The following is a 15,043-nucleotide window of genomic DNA, read 5'->3' on the forward strand; positions in this document are numbered from 1 at the left end:
AAGATCACTTCCAGATCTACAAGAAACATTAAATGGTGGAGTTTTAGTTTGCTTTCACTTATGATGCATTTAATGTCTATAAAGCACCAGTTTTGAAGATTTCTTTCAAGATTGTTTAGGACTTCATTCTTGATGTCTCACTTGATAGCTTTTCTTCACAATAGAAGAAATATCCTTCCAAATGACACAACTTCATCTATCAAAAACAATGTGAAGTTCTTCCCAATGATGCAATGCAAGTTCTTCCCACCATGAGAAATTCTGGATAATTATTTTTCCCTCACTTGAATATAGGATCCAAAACCTCATTTCCCACTTGTAATTGGACCAAAAAGCCCATTACAAGCATGTTCCAAGCATTTTAAAACACTTTACAAACTACAAATGGACTTCAAAACCCTGTTTGTAGGCTTTAAGCTCCTTTCAAATAACCGCTGAGTGAAAAGTCAATTATATACATATGTTGAAGTTGGGGAAAGATCAACCCACAACTCCCAACAATCACTTGCATGCAAACACCTATCACAGAAAATGAGAAGCAAAGCTATGGAGGCTTGAATTCGCAGAAGATTAGACATTTTTGATGTACAAAAGAAAAATTATATTTGTATTGAATGAATGGATTATGAAGAGAGATCAATCCTTATAAAAGGAGATCAAAACCCTAAACAATAACTAACCTAGGTTGCATTATACAAATTAATTAAAAAATTAATTATTATATGCCTAGTGTTTACCTTATGTAAACTAGAGATAATAAGTGACAATAATTAAATCAAAATGATTAAATAAATTTTTTTATTACTCTAACACCCCCCCCACCCCTTAAGATAAACTTAGGGAGTATCTAAAAATTGAGAAACCACTATTGGAAGAAAATTTGGGTCCCAACAACAAGGTCTGATGAGGTACCCAATCACAACAAAATTTGTAAAGTGGAGAAATAGAGAAAATCACATGGGAAAAACTCTACTCCAAGAAGAGATGGAAATAATGTCGAACGAATTAGTGAAGGACTGCAGAAGCCTCCAAACTAGAAAATGTCCCAAAAGATAGGAACACAAAGATTATCATGAAGAACACCACTCAAGCATGAAGAAGTTGCAAAGCTCAGTCAAAAAGTAACCACTAATTTGAATAACCTCCATTGAATAGAACATGACTAAGTAGAGAAGACTAAGTCTGAAGAGATGATTAATCAAAGATGAAAGATGTCTTCATGGGCTTCAAAAAATAAGAATGGAAGAGTGTCTATTCGGTAAATGATCCATCTCACCAAAATGAATAGGTACCCTACCACTAAATCCGTCTAGTACATAGGAACAAATACTGAATACATAGCTCACTCGATCAAACCAAGGAAGCATTAGAACCAATAGAACCCCTCTATAATGTTGAGAGGTAAGATAGGTACGCTAAAACTCAATGCAAAAAGTTCTGCAAAATGAAGAGCCAAGAACATCAAGTGAAAAATAAGTACAAACACCTCTAAAAGCAGGTGTCATCGACACATCATGAGGCTAATGTCATGGAAGAAACACTCACTTGAAAAAGGAAGATGGCAAAAATGACCAATATGAAACCTTCCATGGCACTTTATAATGTAGTACGAGTACAACAAGGCACAAAAATGTGCAAGATCTCGAAATGCAATAGCGTGACACTTTATCTCAGTGCATTTGCAAAAAAATGATACAACAGATGTCAACAAGAATTAGAAGAGTCATAAGACTGATATAACAAAAAGTATAGCCCATAAGAGTCATCCCAAGCAATAAAAACAATTATCGGACTTGAAACAAACAAGATATCCACTAGAGTGCAAAAAAGTTAAAAACTGAATAAAATGTGTCTGGACCAAATTTTGGAAGAAAACCCAATATCAATGGAAAGAGAACATAAAAGTTTTCCAACGATATAATTTTTTTTGAAAAGATGAATTTGAATGCTCAAGATATGACTCCTAGAGTGCAAAATAGAACTCTTGGCTTTGATTGTGTAAATATGCAACCAAACAACATCAAAATCCAAAATAACTTGCACCATCATAATGGTGTTGAAAAGAGCTTTCCGACTATATAAAGTTTGTCAACAAATACCTCTATATGCCTAGGATATGGCCAAAAAACCAAAGACTACTTTTCGAGGATAAAACAAATCAAAGAGATGACGGTTTGAAGGTCATCAAATTTTGGTTCAAGTAGATGACATCAACGATTTGCACATGAGTCAATAGTTGCACTGACATGCGTTGTACCCCTAATGTTAGCATACTTCTTGCATGCACTTTTTTTGAGCGGTCTTTTTTAAAGAAAAGTATGCTTTTTATTGTAAAAGCACGAAACTTTTGTAAATAAAAGTTTTGTGCTCCAAAAGTTTTCTAGAAAAAATTATCAATTTTTTTTGAAAAATAAACAAATCATCGCCTCGGGAAGTGTGCACAAGCATGGTGCAACTATTTTTGTCTCACTAGTCGATTGTGTTCATATTGGATGTATTTTATATGGAAATGGAGGTTCTGGGTGTTCTCAGCTCAATGGTGATGTTTGTTTGGGCTCAAAGTGACCAGAAACAAAGATCCCCCTAGATCCAATAAAAAATCCTCAAAAAGAAATATCTAAAAAAAAAAGGCCAAACCTCTCATGAAGAGGATTAGAGCATAATAGTCTGAAGCTCTGATACCATGTTGAAGTTTAGGGAAACTCAACTCACATCTCCCAAGAATCACTTGCATGCAAGCACTTGTCACAAAAAGAGAGAAGCAAAGCTATGGAGGTTTTAATTCATAGATCCATAGAAGATGAGACATTCTTGATGTGCAAAAGATAAATTGCAATCGTATTGAATGAGTGAATTACAAAGAGAAATCAATCCTTATAATAGGAGATCAAAACCCTAAAAGATAACTAACCTAGGTTGCATTATAATAATTAATAAAAGAATTAATTATTATATGCCTAGTGTTAAAAACTAGAGATAATAAGTGACATTATAATTAAATCAAAATGATTTAATTAATAAGACAATACCTTATTTTTCATCTTTCCTCCCATTTAAAAAGTTTATTTCATTGACTTTCTCCATCCTTTATTCCTCAAAGGCCTTCCGCTCATATCCTATACACTTAATCTTCCAAATCTACAAAGTTCTAGCTTGAATGATTGTGTTATGGCTTTTTAGTAAGTAAAGAACAACATGAGGCAAGAACAATCACATGATGGGGCCATACAAGGGGTGCATGAACGATAGGAGTGAAGGAGAGCATAAAATGCTTTCAAGGTAGAGATGGAAAGAAACAAAGATGTTTTCCCAGTAATCACTATTATGATGTAGAACAACCAAGGATGCAAGTTCTTGTTCTAGATCAAGATGCTTCCACCAAATTTGAATACTTAAATCATGACACATCCTGTAGCAACATGAAGAATGATGAAGGATGATGCAATAGGAGTCATGTCTTGTCAAACACTTAGTTTATTTTCATCATACATTCTATAAATTTGTTATAGACAATTTATGTGTAATTGGAAAACAAGATGTAATTGCATGTGATAGTATCACTTGCAAAGTATTACTTGTAAGCAGGTTTTGCAATTTGAATGGGTTTCTCCCACCTTTCTTTCTCAGCCCCTCACCTATATATAAAGGAGTGAGCTCACTGTAATTTTTCATCTTTTGTTTTGTGCAAGAAGACTGCTGAAATCTCTTGTGACTTGAAAACTTTGCATTTTTCGATGCAAAATTTCTGAGTTGAATAAAAGAAGCAACATTCTCAAACTTTGTGTTGTAGGCCTTGAGATTAGATGGTGTATTCTTACATTGCATTGATTGATCTATCTTTAATTCTGCTTATAGTTTATTTTGTTTATATCTCTTGAGTATTCAATTCAGGTTTTTGAAGACTTTGTTTTTCAAAAGGAAGGATTACTAATATCAATAGTGGCTGTAGTTACTTGGAACTGAAAGACATTGGACTTCAGTAATAAATATTTTTAATAAGTTAGTATCAAGTAAGAGGCTTTGTGCCTTATTGGTTATCCTTATTATCAAATCCTCATTCAAAATAAGGGTAGGAGATTTTGAGTTCATGCACCTATTCCACCAAATATAAATATGGATTGATGTCTTTAGTGTTCTTACTTCAACCCTCAAGCCACCAATATTGCCGGAGTGATGCATATTTTTTGTTAAGTTGGAAAGTTGTGTAAAAATCATTCCTTAAAAAATAGGAATTGATTAAGAGGAACTGCCCTTTTGCAATTTCAATTAAATCTATGTCGAAGCCACCTATAATGAGAAGGGAGCCTCCCTTATTACTGAGAGGAGAGAGAAATCTCATGAAACGTTGCCTAAAGTAACAACTTTGCAACTTGTAGCTTTAGTGACTCGCAAATCTTTTAGCCAACACATTCAAATCATGAGTCCGTGCGGACCAACCAAAAGAAAGGCCACCTTCTTAGTGGGTAATTAATACACACTATGCATGCCCAATCTATAGAAGAGTGAGGCAACATGAATGCCTATTCTACATTTTATGCACCTTTGCCTAAAAATCTATGCTTGACCTCACCCTTTGAATGCATGGAGTTTGATCAACATAGTCTCCAACTCATCCACACTAACACTTGGCACCGATTCTTGCTTGAATTCCAAAACTATCATCTCTTGCTCAGATTCCTCAAAGTGATCTCCCAATCCAGTGCAAGTCCTAGGTTGTGTGCATGACATTTGAGAAAATAAAGCTCTCAAACTCATCCTTTATGAAGTAATTCAACTAAAAGAACTCTTCTAGTTTACCTTTTAGGTTGTCCAGAGTTATTTCATTCTCATCTAGTCTCAACGATAATAGTGATGCAATTTTGTCGAAGATCCCCTATTGTATATTCTTAACCACCTTCCTTAGTCCACTAGAAGAAAGACCACCTTCTTAGTGAGTAATCAATACACACCATGCATGACCAATCTATAGAACAATGAGGCAACATCAATGCCTAATATGCATTTTATGTGCCTTTTTCTAGAACAATCTATGTTTGGCCTCGCCCTTTGAATGCATGGAGTTTGATCAACACGGTCTCCAACTCATCCATGCTAACACTTGGCACTGATTCTCACTTGAATTCCAAAATTGTCATCTCTTGCTCGGATTCCTCAAAGTGCTCTCCCAATCCGGCAGCAAGTCTTGGGTTGTGCGCATGGCATTTGAGAAAATAGAGAACTTCTCAAACTCATCCTTCATGAAGTAATTCAACTGAAAGAACTCTTCTACTTTACCTTTTAGGTTGTCCACAGTTATTTCATTCTAATCTAGTCTCAACGATAATAGTGACATAATTTTATCAAAGATCCCCTGTTGGATATTCTTAACCACCTTCCTTAGTTGAGGGGACTCCTCGTTGAAATGCTCAAACGTTTCCTTTGTCATGATTACTAAATTATACCACTAGGCAAAGTTGTATGACTCTCATTCCTTGACTACTCCATTGTTAGCCAGCGTATGTCTAGGAGGAGTTTCCATTAAACCTTGAAGTTGTGAAATTGTTTCATCTTGATAAATATGTTCATCCTCCCATAACTCATCCATACATTGTACTCTAAAGAAAATACTTCAAAAAATATGTATGCCTCATTCTAGATGTCTTCTACCCAAGCTTTTGCATTCCAAAAAATCTATCTAGTTCTTTCAATACTCTCCACTCACTCAATTGGAAGAATTGTAGTTGAAACAATGGCTTAACTTTCTTCCCTCGCTAAATGGGATAAGTTGTTCAAATATTCGCACAATGCCTTGTTCTTGCCTTTCCCTTCTAGTTTCCTTATCTTTTCTTTCATCTCTTGTGCAAAATCCTTGAATTCTTTAATAACCTATTTGCAAGAGAAATATCCCAAGTTGAATGTTGTCACATTATATTCATTTGCAATAATCTGATTGTTTGCTTTATCAACTGCAAGCACTACAAACTATAAAGTATTCTACCTGGATACTCCTCTGATAACTTTTGCAAACTTCTTGGACTTACCTTTCTCTTCTATCTTGTTGACTCAATTCAACATCTCTTATAATATTCCCACGATGCCTTGTTCTTTCCTTTTGTTTTTTGGTATTTCCCTTCCTATTTCCTCATCTTTTCTTTCATCTCTTGTGCAAAATCCTTGAATTCTTCAATAACCCGTTCACAAGAGGCATGTGCCAGATCAAATCTTTTTACATTATATTCATTTGTAGTAATTTGATTGTTTTCTTTATCAACTGCAAGCACTACAAACTATAAAGTTATGGATCAAGATTCTCCCCTAATGACTTCGGCAAACTTCTTGGACTTTCCTTTCTCTTTTGTCTTGATGACTCGATTCAACATCTCTTGTAATTCAAATGTTGGATCAACTTCTTTCTCTTGACTTCTCTGCAATCTTTGCACTGACATGGAAACATTCTGATCATAGACTGACAACTACTTGTGTCTTTGCACCACTCTTTCCTTAATCTCTTCTTCAGGAACATGACTTTCCACGATTGCCTTAGGGATCTCTACTTCTACAACAAGGGTTTTTGCTCTTCTATAGGAATTTCTACTTCTATTGCAAGAACATTTGTCTCCATCATTTCTCATTCTAAAATGGTGCCAAGACTTTTCTCGACAATGTCATCTTTCTCTCTTATCTCTTCATTAGGAAGGGGTAAGCATTGATGCTTTATCCTAGAATGGTCTGGTCATTTGATCTTCTTTTTCTATCCATCTACTACTTGTTTCTAGTTCTCCTCTAGTGAAAGGATCAATCTCCTACAAACTTAAAGTCTGACTAGGTGATGAAGGATTAGTCCCTAACGTATGCCTCTTATGTTGGGGTTCTTCAATTTGAAAGTTAGTGATGTAGTACAAGGTAGGAGAATCCTCAAAGGAGATGTCCTAGCTCCCAGAAAATAACCACACAATGGAAACTCAACAACAGTACAAGATTTGAAGCCACATAACAATAGTTTATTCATAGATATAACTGATTACATGCAATGTGCCAAGCTATAAGGTCTTCCCAGTTACGACCAAATACAAAGCAAGTAATAGTTTTGCAAGGTCCCTCAAGATCCAACACAAACCCTAGCTAGTCTAGATCCACACTTTGGTAGAAATTTCCAAGGAAGATCTAATCGTGTGCTTGCAAGCCCACCAAGTAATCCTTTGTGTTGATATAATAAGATGAACCTCGACGCAACCAATACAAGAATGATGAGTCAATAAAGAAATTCATTGATATGATGGAGTACAATGACAACTAGTGCTAATAAAAGACTTCACAGTTATAGAGCAGATTTTATATTGGTATAATTGAAAAGCAGTCAAGCAAAGATTATCATAATGGTATCCTTCATATAAAAGTTTACAAAGACATCTCCAAAGAATAAACACAAAAATGACACTTAAAAGAAATGATAAATCATTTAGACAAAAATTTCTCAATAAGAGTAAGCATGCAATGAACGAGAACAACAATTCATTGAAATGAGCATTTGAGTAAAGACAAATAATTAAACATACTACGAATAAGACAATATATGCAGCAAAAATATTTACGCATGTATATTTTCTCTATGGTCAAATGATAAAATCAAATATATCATCGTGTGGAAGAAGATTACGGGAGTATTGAAAGTTTGATTCAAAGAAGATATCTAGCCGCAAACAAATGATGATGGACTATTTGGAAAGTAAACAAATTGTTTGGAAGCAACGGTAAAAGACAAGGATAATAATAAAGATTTAAAGACTATCAATATTACTAGCACTATACAAAATGTAAAGGTTGAGTGATTACAGTAAATATGGAGTACGCTTTGGGTCTGGTATTAAAATGAAAGTGTGATGGATTTGAAAGGAGATAAGTATTTGGGTATTGTCATTGGAATTCAAACATCAAATAGAGGTCCTCGGGATGATGATAGGGATTCTTCAAGAAATTTTAAATATAAATCAGTGGCATTAAAAACAAAAAACCTGCAGATGCAATGTTATGACATGTTCATTCTTACCAAAGGCTCAATATAATACAACTAGTGATTTGCTTGTGGAGAGTAGTCATAGTAGAAGAAGAGTCATTGGGAGAAAGTTCAATTATATAACAAGGACGTAATGCGTCATAGTTCCTAACATTGGTCTTTGAAGAGAATTTGATTATAGATGGTTGAGATGCATTTTGTGGATGATGACTTTTAATATGAAAAAATTGTGTATTTTTGTTAAGGGGTCTTTTCATGTGGAAAAATTCCATAATTGAATTTAGGAGAAATGCTTTTATCATTATGTAAGGTGTAATTTTCCAAGTATAGAAATGAGAGTTAAATCTTGATAGAGAAGTAGTTGAACAATGATTTTGTAACTATCAATTTTATTTTTTGATACAGTATTGATTACAAGTGAACAGGCTATCTTTTTCATTACATCACTCCTCATAAAATGAGTGGGATTTATATTTAATTGTCCTAGTTGTTGTTTATGTCCTCTTCCAGCTATGATGCTGTTGTAAGAGTCTTCTTTGGAGGCCTGTGAGAAAAGGAAAAAGAGATTAGTTTGTGAACTCTGATTTGTATTGAGTGTATAGTGTTTTGTGAAATGTAAAAATGAAGTATGTTTGAAAGAAATTTATACCTCTTGAGATTTAGGGGTATTTAGATCTAGATTTAAGTTCTATTTCTTTTTGGAAAAGCGTTATCTGTCACTGTCTTGTTCTAGCGATGATGTTGTTGTAAGAGTCTTCGTTGGAGGCCTGCAAGAAAGGGAGAAAGAGTTAGTGTCAACTTTGATCAGTATGGACTGTATAGTGTTTTCTGAGCTGTAAAAATAAAGTATGTTTGAAAGAAATTTATCTCTTGAGAGTCATTTGTGCTTTTGCCATTGTTTGTGAGGTTGTTTTCCTTCTCCTTGCAATGGGTGGGACTTTTCTTGCCTTTTGAATTATGGGTATATCATTGCAGAAATAGATCTAGTAGGAAAGTGTATGTGTTGATGTGCAATGTTATTGTGCAAATCTACATGTATAGAAACCTATTTTAAGGTGTGGAATAGTACATTGAATTTTTCAAATGTAGAGCATAGTTAGGCATGAATATTTCTATTTTTGCATCATGTAAATGTTGTACATAGAAATGCATGAATATATTTGATGCAGTTGAGAAAGTAAATTTGTTAAAGTAGAAGAAGATTGTTTTGTCAATATAAAACTAGTAAGAGCTTTTGGAATCCATTAAGAATATTTGAATTGGAAGCTTTGTTGTTTATAGCAAATAATCATAATGCATAATTCATATTCATAGATTTGTTTACAGCAAATAATGACAATGCACAATTCATAATGAATGTGAGTGTTTATATAATCCTATTTTAAGCATGGGAAAAAGTAGATTGCATTATCCAAATGCAGAACATAGTAAACCATGCATATTTCTATTTTAGCATTATGTAAGTATAGAACATCGAAATACATAAATATAGTACCATTAACATTAACAGTAAGTGTAGCCCAATTTGCCTTTTCAAAAATGAGTTCGAAAAATAGTAGTTGTTTATGCAACATTGTAATGTAAGACTAATTTGTTTCGATTAGTTCTGAATCATTGGAGCTTAGAGAAATGGATTTTGACATGGTAAAAACTACCAAAATGTGAGAGCTCATATTTCTCTTTTTGTGACCTAAATTTCCCATAGAGCTGGTACCTACAAAGAAGAATATGTTAGTAGTCAGTCAGAATTATTTGTTTTGATATGGTTAGAAAGGATGAATTTATGATGCAGAATTACCTGGATTGTTTATTTTCTTTGCTAATCCTCATATGGTATGACATGTGTTATGCAGTTGTTGTGGTTTAGACTAAACTTTCCATTCACCTTAAAGTCCCGTAGCATGAAAATGATTGTTGATTTATCATTGAGGTATTGTTGGTGTGTCATATTTTAAAGACTTGATAACAATTGATGTACAATATTCTTCTCTAGAAAAAAATGTATTATTTGTTTATTTTTATCTGTGATAATAGTTTTCAAGTGCAAATAATATGTGTAGTTGACTTCCTCATTACATTGATTGCAATATGTAGTTTTGTTGTCCAGTGCACCATAGGTCTCAAATCTATATCTGCATTTGGGGCAAAATGCATAAAATGGATTGGAATATGTATTTTCCATAGTTAACATTCCAATAACCTATAGCAAATATGTAAATGTTACTGTATTATTGAAGTAAGGTAATGAAAAACTTCCATAAATGAAGTCAGGTATGATGACTTACCTCAATTGTAGCATGAAGGAGGCCATGAAGTCTTTCTTCTGTTCTCTTATTTTTTAGTTTGCAGACAAATTTTGAGAGACTTGTGTGTAAGGCATGTTTGTGATCATTCTTTTTAGCAATGTTTTGATTAAGTAAAAATAGGTTTTAAAGGACCTGAAACCTATACAATAACAGAAGTCTAGAAATAAACATCAAAGAGAAGAAGCACAAAAAAATATGAAACAGACCTCCAACAAAAACATTCATGAGGTCACACAAAACAGAGCTAGAAAAAATAGCAAAAAAACAACAACCAACCAGCTAAGAAGTCTTGATCAAGTCAACAGTCTGGTCCACTAGAGTCTGCATATTTTTAGCAGCAACCTTCACCTCATCCTTCTTACTGACTTCCTCATTCTTCTTAGAGTGAGCACGGGTGTGTTTGCTTGGTCCTTGAGTCTCAGCCCCCGGAGGAGAATCCTGGCGCTTGTCACTCTCGTTCCTCTTCAAGAGGTTACTCACATTGTTCGCCAGCTATTTGATCAATTTATCTAGATTGCCTAGCTTTGTTTCCAGTTTCGATACCTTCCCCTAAATACTGCTTATCTCTTTATCCATAACCCTTTGTTTTGCTTCAAGCAGTGGTATCTTATGCATGAGATTTTTCACCTCTTCTGCATTCCCAATAACTTCTAAAAGTTTATCAATATGTTGGCCCAATGTTCGCTCCCCTCTAGAGGTTTTACTGAGTTGCTCCATTTCCTTTCCCAACAACTGCATTTGCTACTTAAGGGTACCTATCTCCTTCCGAATTGAACCTGGGTTGCCAAATAAGCCCTTGGAAGACCCAAGCCCACCTTCGGCATTATCACCCAAATCTGACATATACCCCTGTTCTCCATCATCCTCATTGTTTGAATCCCCAATCTTCCTTGTTTTATTCCTATCCTCCTACCACCTTAAGGAATTTCTTTTCCTTTCCAACTGGTGAGCCAGAGGCTCGTCATCAGAAGGAGAAGAGACTTGATCATCCTGACAGCTTTTGTAAGTGATACTATCACATGCAATTACATCTTGTCTTTATATCACACGTAGTCTGTCAATATACAAAATTAAAAAATGCATAGTGAGAATAAACTAAGTGCTTGAGAAGATGTGACTTCTACATCATCCTTTCCCAATCTTCATGTTGCTATAGGATGCTCCATGAGTGGTGCTCAAGTTTGGTGGAAGCATCTTGAACTAAAATGTGAATATGCATCCTGTATTGTTCTACTCCATAATTATATCTCCCTACATCTATCTTGAAAGCATTTTTTTCAATGCCATTTTAGTCTTGAATGCATCCTATGCTCTCAATCATTTGATCAAATTTTGCTTCCTTGTATGACCTTATCATGTGATTGTGCTCGTCTCATGTCATTCTTGACTTACCAATAAAACCATAACACGAGCTTTCAAGAAAGAAATTTGTAGATCCAGAAGAGTATGAGTATAGAATATGAGCAGAAGGCATTTGAGAAACAAAGGGGGGGGGGGAAAGTGAATGAAATCAATGTTGAAATGGGTGAAAAGATGAAAAATGAGGTTTCTTTGGAGCACTACAGATGGATCAAATGCAAGTATTTGATATGGGAATGAAATGCAAGTGGATGAATGCCTGCAAGCGGGTTTTCAAAGCTCAAATAAAAAGTTCTTTATTTATGCTTCGAAAACACTTGCAAAGTTTCCCTACAAGTGGGAAAAACCTTGCCCCAACGCAATGGGGCTCACAATCATGGTTTTTAATTCCATTTTCAAGTGGCAGAAAATATGCACACTTGAAGCTCTCCTTGTGGGAAGAACTTGTGTTGCCACTTGCATTATTTGGGGAAAAACATATTGTTCTTAAACAAAAGACCACACAAAATCTGAAAATAATTTTTTAAAACAAAAATTTATAACTAAACAAAAGAAGCCCTAACTTGCACCAAAAAGAATTCAAAAATAAAATACCTCTTCTTGAGAATGCAATGAAGAACTCTTTATATCTTTGAAGAAATCTTCTCAAATCCTAAGTGATTTCAAATTGAAATCCCCAAGTTTCAGCCATATAGGAAAAGAACTTGACTAATTCTTCTTGCCAAATTAATGCATTTTTTAGTCAAGAATAATTTCTTGACAAATGTCCATGATTGAGGATTGAAATGCAAAAGAATAACATTTTGAAAGACTCATTCAAATCTGCAATGAAGATGTAATGCAATCCAAAAACAATACCAAAAAGAAGGAAAAGAACAATTTGTAATGATGAGAGCAAAGCAAATTGCAAATTGACGTTATGCCCTTGATGAACTTTAGATGAATTACCTAAAGTATGGATTGTATTTCTCCTTGGAAAATGCAGTCATAATGCAAGTTTAAAAACATTGTTCCTCTTCTTGAAACACATTTGTGGCCTAGGACAATGTTACATCTCAAATTTTTGATCTTTAGAAAAACAATATTATAGTTGTTGTAAGGGTTAGTTAGACACTCATGGATATCATGATCTTGTGAAAAGGAAGTTATGATTAACAATTTTGATTCATGTATAAATAAATTTTTAGTTAATAACTATTTTTTAATGTGTAAATGACCTATTGGTTAATAATTGTTATTTAATGTATAAACAACTTGTTAATTGATTATTGTTATTTTAACTAAAAATGAATGCTTATATTTTAAGATAAAGGTTAGTGGTGGTAGCCATTCTGACAATTATTAGTTATTTTGTTTCTTGCTATCTTAATGTAGATGGAGGAAATTGTTATTATTGTGGAATATACATTTTCGTTGCAGGAGTAGGTGAAGGGGGGAAAACTTTGCTAAACAGGATTGAAGGAATGGGTCACCAGTTTAATCCATCGTCAAATCACTAGGTATGGGCTCTAAACTACCTTGATGAAGGATTTATCGGCTAGGCAATAGAGTATACCTTGGACAAGTCATGAGCTATTTGGTCAACTTTGATAAAGGCTAAAAGAATATTAAACACTTAATATCATGAAAATAACTATTACCTCTCCTCCTCATTTGAGTTTGTGGAAGTGATCAACATTATGAATTTTACATATATGTATATACATACATACATACATATACACACACGCACGCACGCATGCACACACACATATAAAATTATAATGCCACCATGATACTCTAATAATATCTAAGAACTGTATTTGTATCTATGTCTGTGTCTGTGTCTGTATCTATCTCTGTATTTGAATCTATATCTGTATCTGTATCTGTATTTTTATGCATGTGTATCTAGAGAGAATATAATGATAGTTATGCATACTCTCAAAAAATACACACGTATATAGATATGTTTATATATGTAGGTACAATATAGATAAAATTCAATAAGCTGGTGACATTGTATTCATATATACATATATAAATATATTTAAAAATATAATAACTTAAATCATGATAAAATATAATCTTTATGTTTAAATATGACTCCAAGCAGTAAGCGTTGCCACCTTTCCTATTGGCACCTGCCTTTTAAAAATTACATTTGGAATTCTTGAAACTGTTACTAAGCTCCTTTCTTATAACCAAGCGACAAACTATATTTCTCTCCACGGTTGAAGGATTCTTGGTTATTATATGATCTTTTCTCACTCCACTCTAATTGGCTTCTTCTCAAAAAGCTAGTATATTCACACCCCTTCACCCGTGACCTGGAGCATAATAGTAGATCACTCCACAGTACTTAGCCAAACAAGCCAAAATGATAGTACACAATGGGATCACCACATCCATTGCATTTGTAATCATTCTAAGGTATTAAATATTTCACATGCTACTCTCATTTTCCTTGCTATGTTGTGTTTCTTGCTATCATGACACTTATGAAATTCACAATATCATGTTACATGCTTGATAGCATATCTAAGAAGCATTGGTTCTGCTCTTCTTTTTATAGTTTACAAAATCGTTAGCATGAATGTTGATGATATTCCTTTGGGGGTGTATCCGAAGCATTGGTGAGCATGTGGCAGTATTGACATGTTGCATTCATGATTATGTTTGTCATTGATGTTAGCATAGCAATAATTCTGTGAAGACTGATAGAGTAGTTGTTAGAGATCAAGGTTGTACGGATAGAGTTTCAATTGTCAGGTGATGCGTGGGTAAGGACATGTTCCACACTATGTTATGATGATGAAGTTAAATGTGCATAAAGTAAGTCGAAGACGTACGAAAGATATGCCTCATTTACAGTGAGCAGTACAGAGACAAAGTACTCTAGAAGCGGATTCTGGTGATTGCATTATATCTTCTAATAGAGATATAATATAGAGATGCGTAGTTAGACAGTGACAAAAGATAGTATGATGGTGACGTCAGCAAATGCACAAGCCCTAGTGTCGCATGGGTGATAAGTTGTATAGACTGTGAGCTAAGAGTGCTATTGTTATGATGAAATAGTTAATTATCTTATTATAATTAATTGGAAAAGCCTCAAGGCCAACTCAAGGAATTATTTTGAAGATACGGTATAAAGGAAAGATGTTTGTGATTATTGAATGTGAAGTTTGTGATCTGGTATTAAGATCAGAAGAAGTAGAAGTCTGGTTGACATGACAGAGAAAGAGGAAGGAGCAGTACAGTTCAATTCTATTATTATGCAAGGAATGACACAAAGATCATTTGGATAGTGGGTTCATTGGTCTTACCCCTGAAGCTGTTTGGACAGTGGGTCCATTTGCCTTCTATAACTCCTAACAGGGTTGGAATTTGCTAACAGGGATTC

General features: G+C 34.1%; 1 long non-coding RNA gene across 1 annotated transcript in view; it reads right to left on the reverse strand.

The window, feature by feature from the left end:
• Positions 1-9,418: 9,418 nt before the first annotated feature.
• The window catches only part of LOC149567068 (uncharacterized), an 80,517-nt gene continuing 74,892 nt past the window's right edge, over positions 9,419-15,043 (reverse strand). Inside the window, exon 2 of the long non-coding RNA XR_016361602.1 lies at positions 9,419-9,707. This is a non-coding gene — a long non-coding RNA (uncharacterized LOC149567068). The remainder of the gene's footprint in view (positions 9,708-15,043) is intronic.

The sequence above is a fragment of the Cupressus sempervirens genome, chromosome 3 (assembly GCF_028749045.1).
Source record: "Cupressus sempervirens isolate cs-2001-9-10 chromosome 3, ASM2874904v1, whole genome shotgun sequence".
In the NCBI taxonomy this organism is placed as follows: domain Eukaryota; kingdom Viridiplantae; phylum Streptophyta; class Pinopsida; order Cupressales; family Cupressaceae; genus Cupressus; species Cupressus sempervirens.